The sequence below is a fragment of the Salmo salar genome, chromosome 17, assembly GCF_965601325.2.
Source record: "Salmo salar chromosome 17, fSalSal1, whole genome shotgun sequence".
NCBI classification, from domain to species: Eukaryota; Metazoa; Chordata; class Actinopteri; order Salmoniformes; family Salmonidae; genus Salmo; species Salmo salar.
Genome location: NC_138307.1, coordinates 60,502,172 through 60,513,172, shown reverse-complemented (window position 1 = coordinate 60,513,172; position 11,001 = coordinate 60,502,172).

Sequence of the window (11,001 nt, the reverse complement as noted above, 5' to 3'; positions counted from 1 at the left end):
GACAAGGTGACATTTATCAATATTCCCTGTTTGACTGTTAGGTTTTATGGGTATTAGGACACCTCCACTGTGGGGCTGTATACATGTCTATGGTTGCTTCCCACAATACCCTAACAATGTTCCTTCCAGCTTACAGTTTTTAAAATTAGCTTTGGTGCTATTTTCACAAGTATGTGGTGAATTTTGTAAGCTTTTAGTACAAAATTCCAAACTGATAACTGTAATCAAATGTAACAAAGGAATTGAATGAAACAAAACGTTTAGCAGCGATTAGTTTGCATCAAGCCAGTCTTGAGCATTTGGCCATAGTTTCTCATCCACATCACAGTAAATATCCTCATTGTTCATACACCTGGGAAAAAACCTTCAAACCTGACATACAGCACCACTCAAAAGTTTGGACACACCTACTCATTCAAGGGTTTTTCTTGATTTTCACTATTTTTTACATTGTACAGTACATAGTGAAACTATGAAATAACACATATGGAATCATGTCGTGACCAAAAAATCGAAATATATTTTTATAATTTAGATTCTTCAAAGTAGCCACCCTTTGCCTTGATGACAGCTTTGCACACTCCTGGTATTCTCTCAACCAGCTTCATGAAGTAGTTACCTGGAATGCATTAACAAGTGTGCCTTGTTAAAAGTTAATTTGTGGAATTTCTTTCCTTCTTAATGCGTTTGAGCCAATCAGTTGTGACAAGGTAGGGGTGGTGTACAGAAGATAGCCCTATTTGATAAAAGACTTGCCTAGTTAAATAAAGGTTAAATAAAAAATAACAATAAAAAGAAAAGTCCATATTATGGCAAGAACAGCTCAAATAAACAAAGAGAAACAACAGTCCATCATTACTTTAAAGGAATCAAGTTCAGTCAATGCAGAACATTTCAAGAACTTTGAACGTTTCTTCAAGTGCAGTCGCAAAAACCATCAAGCGCTATGATGAAACTGGCTCTCATGAGGACCGCCACAGGAAAGGAAGACCTAGAGTTACCTCTGCTGAAGAGGATAAGTTCATTAGAGTTAACTGCACCTCAGAAATTGCAGCCCAAAGAAATGCTTCGGAGTTCAAGTAACAGACACATCTCAACATCAACTGTTCAGAGGAGACTGTGTGATTCAGGCCTACAAGGTTGAACTGCTGCAAATAAACTACTATTAAAGGACACAAATAATAATAATAATAAGAGACTTGATTGGACCAAGAAACACGAGCAATGGACATTAGACCAGTGGAAATCTGAATGAGTAGGTGTGTCCAAACTTTTGGTAACGTGTGCACTGGGAGTCGGGAAGCAAGTTCAGGGAGTGAATAATTTAATAAATAAACTAAACACGCCTCACCAAACCTTTGACTGGTACTGTAGGTCTGGATTAATGTCATTGCATGCCCCATCCATGACTTGAAGATAGGTGGTACGCTCATGGTGATGGAAATCATACACCTTCCAACTGTATTGTATTTTACAGTTTTGTGCTTATTGTAGTGTCTTGTGTGGCTCAGTTAGTAAGAGCATGGCACTAACACCAGAGTTCTGGGTTTGATTCCCACTGGGGTCACATATGAAAATGTGTGGACACTTTGGATAAAAGCACCTGCTAAGTAAATGGCATATACTACGATATTAGAGTACTGCGCCCAATGCAGTTAGATTAAAGTCGTTATTTTAAGGGACATCTGCCACTTTTCAACCTCATATTCATACATCTCCAGCACCAAATCAGTGTCTACATACAGTATGTGAAAAGGGCAGATTTCTTCATTTTGTAAAAAAAATATAACCTTAAAAAAATTCTAATCAATGACATCAAAAGTTACAACTATTTAAAAACAGTGATTTACAAACACTATGAGATTCCCAATGACATGAGGATGTCACGTCCTGACCATAGAAAGATGTTATTTTTCTATGGTAGAGTAGGTCAGGGCGTGACGGGGGTTCTAGTTTAGTTTTTCTATGTTGTCAGGTTCTAGTTTTGTATTTGTATGTTGGGTTTTGTTTGGGATGATCTCCAATTAGAGGCAGCTGGTCCTCGTTGTCTCTAATTGGAGATCATACTTAAGTAGGGTTTTTCCACCTGGGTTGGTGGGAGATTGCTTTTGAGTAGTGTATGTTTCACCTCTGTGTCACGGTTTGTTGTTTTGTTCTTTAGTTTATGTTTATGTATTGCATAGTTTCACAGTGTAAATAAAATGTGGAACGACACACACGCTGAACTTTGGTCCACTTCTCCTTACGACAACTGTGACAGAGCAGCTAGTTAGATTACTTGTTAGATATCACTGCACGGTCGGAACTAGAAGCACAAGCATTTCGCTACACTCGCATTAACATCTGCCAACCATGTGTATGTGACCAATAAAATTTCATTTGATATAGAAAATACCCTCCATCTGGCTAGAAACTCACTGCTGGTTTTGAAAATCACTGTATTTCTTACATTTAGGACATTTTTTCTTATCTTTTTACCACTGAAACGCACAATTTTCACACATGTAGGCCCTGGTTTGGTGCTGGAGATAATGAATACTTTGAAAAGTGGCGCAGTTGCACTTTAACAATGCTGTTTATACAGCTTGTTGACATTCATCCAAGGTCACCTTGACTTGCATTACACACCCTGCATAAATTGTTTCTCATGAAATCATGTAGTAAAAGAAAAGGATTCCTGTAAACATGACCTGCTACAAGTAGGAAAAAAGTTATGGACAAAATGGAAATGTAACATACAGTTGGAGTCGGAAGTTTACATACACTTAGGTTGGAGTCATTAAAACTCATTTTTCAACCACTCCACAAATTTGTTGTTAACAAACTATAGTTTTAGCAAGTCGGTTAGGACATCTACTTTGTGCATGACACAAGTCATTTTTCCAACAATTGTTTACAGCAGAATATTTCACTTATAATTCACTGTATCACAATTCCAGTGGGTCAGAAGTTTACATACACTAAGTTGACTGTGCCTTTAAACAGCTTGGAAAATTCCAGAAAATGATGTCATGGCTTTGGAAGCTTCTGATAGGCTAATTGACATCATTTGAGTCAATTGGAGGTGTACCTGTGGATGTATTTCAAGGCCTACCTTCAAACTCAGTGCCTCTTTGCTTGACATCATGGGAAAATCAAAAGAAATCAGCCAAGACATCAGAAAGAAATTGCAGACCTCCACAAGTCTGGTTCATCCTTGGGAGCAATTTCCAAACGCCTGAAGGTACCACGTTCATCTGTACAAACAATAGTACGCAAGTATAAACACCATGGGACCACGCAGCCGTCATACCGCTCAGGAAGGAGACTTGTTCTGTCTCTTAGAGATGAACATACTTTGGTGCGAAAAGTGCAAATCAATTTCAGAACAACAGCAAAGGACCTTGTGAAGATGCTGGAGGTAGCGGGTACAAAAGTATCTATATCCACAGTAAAACGAGTCCTATATCGACATAATCTGAAAGGCCGCTCAGCAAGGAAGAAGCCACTGCTCCAAAACCGCCATAAAAAGCCAGACTACGGTTTGCACATGGGGACAAAGATCGTGCTTTTGGGAGAAATTTCCTCTGGTCTGATGAAACAAAAATAGAACTGTTTGGCCATAATGACCATCGTTATGTTTGGAGGAAAAAGGGGAACGCTTGCAAGCCGAAGAACACCATCCCAATCGTGAATCGCGGGGGTGGCAGCATCATGTTGTGGGGTGCTTTGCAGCAGAAGGGACTGGTGCACTTCACAAAATAGATGGCATTATGTGGATATATTGAAGCAACATCTCAAGACATCAGTCAGGAAGTTAAGGCTTGGTCGCAAATGGGTCTTCTAAATGGACAATGACCCCAAGCATACTTTAAAATTTGTGCCAAAATGGCTTAAGGACAACAAAGTCAATGTATTGGACTGGCCATCACAAAGCCCTGACCTCAATCCCATTAAAAATTTGTGGGCAGAACTTAAAAAGTGTATGCGAGCAAGGAGGCCTACAAACCTGACTCAGTTACACCAGCTCTGTCAGGAGGAATGGGCTAAAATTCACCTAACTTGGAAGGCTACCCGACATGTTTGACCCAAGTTAAACAATTTAAAAGCTATGCTACCAAATACAAATTGAGTATGTAAACTTCTGACCCACTGGGAATGTGATGAAAGAAATAAAAGCTTAAATAAATAACTCTCTCTGCTATTAAGACATTTCTCTTAAAATAAAGTGGTGATCCTAACTGACCTAAGACAGGGAATTTTTACTTGGAATAAATGTCAGGAATTGTAAAAAACTGAGTTTAAATGTATTTGGCTAAGGTTTATGTAAACTTCTGACTTCAACTGTATCTCTGACAGTAGCCCTTAACAATGAATGTGGCTAACCACAATGGAACATTTTTATCTTTAAAGGCATCTAATCTTTAAGGCAGATCAGGTTTAAGAAAAGTATAGTGCCATTATTTTCAGGAAGGTGTACCTATGGCAATAGGACGGACAGGAGGCGGACTGCTGACAGTGCATTCTACCTTTGTATGACCTTAAAACTATATGGGTAATGCAAAAGCAAAGTGTACCATCTAAATGTGTTTATCCAACTTTCTTGGCTGTCATGGTGTATGTGTGTCATGAACGTGATGGCCTGAACTCAGAGCCCGATAGAATACCAAGGCAACCCGTAGCAACTGTAGTCAAAACATGATGGAACAAAGCCAGAGTGCATTAACTTCATTTACTGCTGTTTTCCTTGGTTTTTACTTGGATTTTGTGGTTACTGCAAATTTGACAATTTTCTCTAAAACTGAAGATAATTGAACCAGGACACTCTGTCATAAGATAAAGCAGATATCACAAAGCCTGATTTCGGTCTTAATTGTAAGGCAGAATTATCTCTGATCTTGTCAATATCAGATTGCTTAAAACTTACTGTGAAGTAAAATTACAATTGTCTTCAATATAATAGTATGTTACAGTATACAGTTTATCATACTTTATATGTTTACAAGCATACATTTTCATTATGTAGTTCTCAAAATCTGTAGTAGAAAAAAATGCTTAGAATCTATAGGTTTACCAAAAGGTTAAGTGGTTATCAATTAAAAGCAGACGGATAGTAAAATGTATTTTAACAAATGAGAAGACAGTCATAAGAAAATATGTGAACATTGCATTGTGAAAAGCAATTACTTTATTTGAACATTTATTGCAATGTGAAACATGTATTTCTACATGAAAACAGTTTGGTGAACATATATATTTAAAATAAAATAACAAAAATTGGTGTGTTGTACTTAGTCAATTGGAGTGATTAGAGTTTTGAAACAACTGCTTTCTTGATTATCTGTTTAGAGTTTGTACTAAGTGTTGTGAAAATGTACCAAAGGATTGAAAAAAATATAGCTATAATGAACTTCGTCGATATGGATTAAATCTAGCCCTAGGTGAAGACAGGGGCATTCCTCTGCGCAGATCTTACAATGGACAGGTATTTTATGTATCAGCTTTTACACATATTATTTATAGCAATCTATAAATAGATTGCGGCACAGTCGATGACATAGCATGCAAACATAGGTTGATGCATGCAATGTCTGAGCAGGGGAATACGACCAGAGAGAGATATGACTTTCAATTTACCTGGGCTCGGTTTCCCGATAGCGATTGAATAGGTTTACGAGTGTATTGATGATGCATTTCGCCTACAACGGCCGAAGAATGGGCTCCCGAGTGGCGCAGCGGTCTAAGGCACTGCATCTCAGTCAGTGTCGGTTCTAGCCCTGGGTGAACCCCCCCTCCCCCCAAAAGCCCCATTCTGCACTAACTCATTTTTTATTCAGACATTTGGAACAACAAATAAATAATCAGAACATTTAAAACATAAATATTATAATATATACAAAAATAAGACTCAAATATCAAAAATAAGTAACAAAGACAAATGGAAACAAATGTGTTGATTTGGCACTTGAGCATCAATACATTACCCATCTCCCAACACTGTCAACCAAGAGTCAAGACTAAACCAATTCACCTTGGTGGTGTGCAGACTGGTTTTATATTATTCTTAACGATTTCGAACAAACCAGAAAAAAATGCAACAGTATGCCTGGGAAACTATATTCACAGTATTATGAATGAATTGTGTTTTATTTGATAGCATTTCGTAGTGTGACTGATTTTACTAATTGCATTAGTACTGTACAAAGTTAGAGGTGTGCAATTTGATAGATTCCCCCGCTCACCCTACCTCGGGCTTCCAGTGGGGAGACCTGAGGTCAACCAACCGCCACCGCCCTCCCCATCTCGTACTTCTGAGTGGGAGACCTTCCTTAGACTGCCTAGCTCACAAACTAGAATCAGGGCACCCACTCCGACAAGGTTAATTGACCCCCAGTCCCACAAGGTGACAGGATATCATTGACGTGACGTGAAAATGAGCGATAGAAAACCGATCGCGTAAATGTCACCATTCCACATTTTTTTGTGCAGGCTCCCTGTGCCGCCCCCCGGGAGGGCCGCCCATGTCGCCTATACCTAAATCCACACTGATCTCAGTGCTAGAGGCGTCATTACCGACCCTGGTTCGATTCCAGGCTGTATCACAATCACAGTCCCATAGGGCGGTGCACAATTGGGGTTTGGCCGGGGTAGGCGTCATTGTAAATAAGAATGTGTTCTTAACTGACTTTCCTAGTTAAATAAATAAAAATGCCGCATTCAAATGCTAGTTTAAACTCCAACATTTCAAACTTGCTGATTTGTTGAACTCGGCACGTGTATATCTACAACAACTTAGCAAGTCGAAAATGTCAGAGTTTCCTAGTTCCGACTAGAACTTTAACGCGCCAATATTCATGAGTGTCCTAAACACTATGTAGCGAGAACTTTCACTAAGTGCCTAGTTGGAACACGTGTCGAAACTGACAGGATCGAAAGGCAGTGCTGCTCTCAGATCAGTGTTCTCAATTAAAATCTTACTTTAACATTATAATTATTGCACAATACTGACAACGGATCAGCTCCTACCTAAAGAGATATTATCATCTATAGGCAGTGGCTGCAAATATTGAGGCGTTTTTTTCTTAGGATTAGCCCCTAGCCTACCCTATAATAATGCACGAAATCACAGATCATTGCGCACATGTTACATGCACATCATGAAATATATTTAGGCAAAAATTAGACAGTAACCTACCATTAGAAAAATAGATTTAACAAGAAATGTATTTCAATATGTTTTAAATATATTGTTTGATGTAGCCTATAGGACTATTGTATTGATATTTTAATGCAGTTATATCGGTTTTTATTTGAAGCATATTTTTTTCATTCTTTGTTTGTAAAACTTGCAAAGACATTGGCAACTTTGTTTTCAAATCAAATCAAATCGATTTATCAGCCCTTCTTACGTCAGCTGATATATCAAAGTGCTGTACAGAAACCCAGCCTAAAACCCCAAACAGCAAACAATGCAGGTGTAGAAGCATTTATAGTCAACTTCATTCTGAAGGTATCAGCAGTCACAGAGAGACAGAAAAGCATCTTGATTCTTTGTTTAGTGGAGGGTTTAGTGGAGTGTCTTCTGTGTATAAAGTTATGAGGAAGGGCAAAAAAGCACTTAATGACACATTTAGCTGTTCGATGAGTGGTCTGAGACAGTCAGTAAATAAAGAGCATTTTCAAATGCAACTTTAGTAACTAGGGTTTTGGGAAAAAGCTTAAAGATTTAATGATGCTCCTACGAAAGTTCTAATGACGAACTTAGCGTTAAGATGCTTTTGGGAACCGGGCCCTGGGTAGCCAACCTGGCTCAGAGGTAGACGTAACACAGTAAATGTAAATCCGGGACACTCCAATTAGTATGATATGTTACGTTTCGTATGGTATGTATTAAATGGTGGATGTCCATCGCCATTTCATATATGTTACAATATGCTACGACTTTGCAAAACCTACGATATGTTACGAATTCCAATTTGTTGTTGCTAATGGTGGCTAACGCTAATGTTAGCTAGGCTAGGGGTTTGGTGTTAGGTTAAGGTTAGGGATAGCTAGTGGAAAGGTTAGCATGTTAACTAGTTGCAAAGTAGCTAACTAGTAGAACGCCTTGCAAAGTTGCTAATTAGCTAAAATTGTGATGAGATTCGAATACGCAACATTTGGGTTGCTAGACGTTCATGTTATAGGCTTACAGCCACATTTCCATCCAGACCAACCACCCTACTTTAGTTTTTGCCTTAACCTTCTGTCTTACGTAACCATACCAAACGTAACATATCATACTGATTTGACTGTCATGGATTTACGTTTACTATGTTATGTCTAGTCTATAAGACCTGGGCCCAGTTTCCCCAATAGCCAATTTAATAAGAGGCTTCTGAGTGTTTTAATGATGCATCTTTCCTGCAACAGCCGAAGATGTAACATACATTTCCCAAAACACCACGCAGAGAGATTGTCGTTCGCTATGTGCATCATTGAGGTGTGTGTCAATACTGATAGGCTCGAAAGAAAGGCTACGCTGATCTCGGGTCAGCTTTCTCCATTCAGATCTTACCTTAGTATTGTAGAATAATTCTAATGTTAAGGATGGATCAGCTCCTAGAAAGATATCACCTAAGGCTGAAAATACTGAGGCGGCTTATTCTAACGCTTACCCTATAATGTGGAACTAAATCAAGATTTGGCACATCACGTTAGGCTACACATTATAAAATATAATGAGCCAAATTACAGACAGTAATCTACAAGTAGCAAAGAATATAACCCAATTGATTGAACAGGAAATGTATTTCAATATGATTGAAATAGGCCTATAGCCTACTGTATAGTATATTTTAATGAAGTCTACTCAGTTTTAATTTGAATCATCTTTTTATATGTAGCTTGTTTTATATAAATTTCAAAGGCATCACAACTTTGAATGAATTTGTATAAACCATGTGATTCTATGTTTCTGCTGTGTATAAAGTGATGCAGCAACAACCCACTTAGCTGTTCAATGAGTGGTCTGAGGCAGGCGTTAGATTATGAGCGTTTTCAAGTGCAACGTTAATAATGATGGTTTTGGGAAACAGCTTGGAGATTTAATGATGCGCCTACAAAGGTTCTAACAACGTACTTAGCCTTAAGATGCTTTTGGGATACTGGGCCCTGTGGGTTTTTGTTTTTTCCTTTCAATTAAGACGTAGACAACCAGGTGAGGGGAGTTCCTTACTAATTAGTGACCTTAATTCATCAATCAATCTCTCCTGCTACTCTCTCCTCTTCCATCCTATCATCTCTTCCCTCTGCTCAATCCTTCTCCAACCAATCTCCTGATTCTGCGTCCTCAACCCTCCTCTCCTCCCTTTCTGCATCCTTTGACTCTCAATGTCCCCTATCCTCCCGGCCGGCTCGGTCCTCCCCTCCTGCTCCGTGGCTTGACGACTCATTGCGAGCTCACAGAACAGGGCTCCGGGCAGCCGAGCGGAAATGGAGGAAAACTAGCCTCCCTGCGGACCTGGCATCTTTTCACTCCCTCCTCTCTACATTTTCTTCCTCTGTTTCTGCTGCTAAAGCCACTTTCTACCACTCTAAATTCCAAGCATCTGCCTCTAACCCTAGGAAGCTCTTTGCCACCTTCTCCTCCCTCCTGAATCCTCCTCCCCCTCCTCCCTCTCTGCGGATGACTTCGTCAACCATTTTGAAAAGAAGGTTGACGACATCCGATCCTCGTTTGTTAAGTCAAACAACACCGCTGGTCCTGCTCACATTGCCCTACCCTATGCTTTGACCTCTTTCTCCCCTCTCTCTCCAGATGAAATCTTGCGACTTGTGACGGCCGGCCGCCCAACAACCTGCCCGCTTGACCCTATCCCCTCCTCTCTTCTCCAGACCATTTCCGGAGACCTTCTCCCCTACCTCACCTCGCTCATCAACTCATCCTTGACCGCTGGCTACGTCCCTTCCGTCTTCAAGAGAGCGAGAGTTGCACCCCTTCTGAAAAAACCTACACTCGATCCCTCCGATGTCAACAACTACAGACCAGTATCCCTTCTTTCTTTTCTTTCCAAAACTCTTGAGTGTGCCGTCCTTGGCCAGCTCTCTTGCTATCTCTCTCAGAATGACCTTCTTGATCCAAATCAGTCAGGTTTCAAGACTGGTCATTCAACTGAGACTGCTCTTCTCTGTGTCACGGAGGCTCTCCGCACTGCTAAAGCTAACTCTCTCTCCTCTGCTCTCATCCTTCTAGACCTATCTGCTGCCTTTGATACTGTGAACCATCAGATCCTCATTTACATTTACATTTAAGTCATTTAGCAGACGCTCTTATCCAGAGCGACTTACAAAATGGTGCATTCACCTTATGATATCCAGTGGAACAACCACTTTACAATAGTGCATCTAAATCTTTTAAGGGGGGGGGGGGGGGGGGGTTAGAAGGATTACTTTATCCTATCCTAGGTATTCCTTAAAGAGGTGGGGTTTCAGGTGTCTCCGGAAGGTGGTGATTGACTCCGCTGTCCTGGCGTCGTGAGGGAGCTTGTTCCACCATTGGGGTGCCTCTCCACCCTCTCCGAGTTGGGCATCTCCGGCGCGGCTCACTCTTGGATTGCGTCCTACCTGACAGGTCGCTCCTACCAGGTGGCGTGGCGAGAATCTGTCTCCGCACCACGTGCTCTCACCACTGGTGTTCCCCAGGGCTCAGTTCTAGGCCCTCTCCTATTCTCGCTATACACCAAGTCACTTGGCTCTGTCATATCCTCACATTGTCTCTCCTATCATTGCTACGCAGACGACACACAATTAATCTTCTCCTTTCCCCCTTCTGATAACCAGGTGGCGAATCGCATCTCTGCATGTCTGGCAGACATATCAGTGTGGATGACGGATCACCACCCCAAGCTGAACCTCGGCAAGACGGAGCTGCTCTTCCTCCCGGGGTTCACCTTCCAACAGGACAACGACCCTAAACACACAGTCAAGACAACGCAGGAGTGGCTTTTGGACAAGTCTCTGAATGTCCTTGAGTGGTGAAGG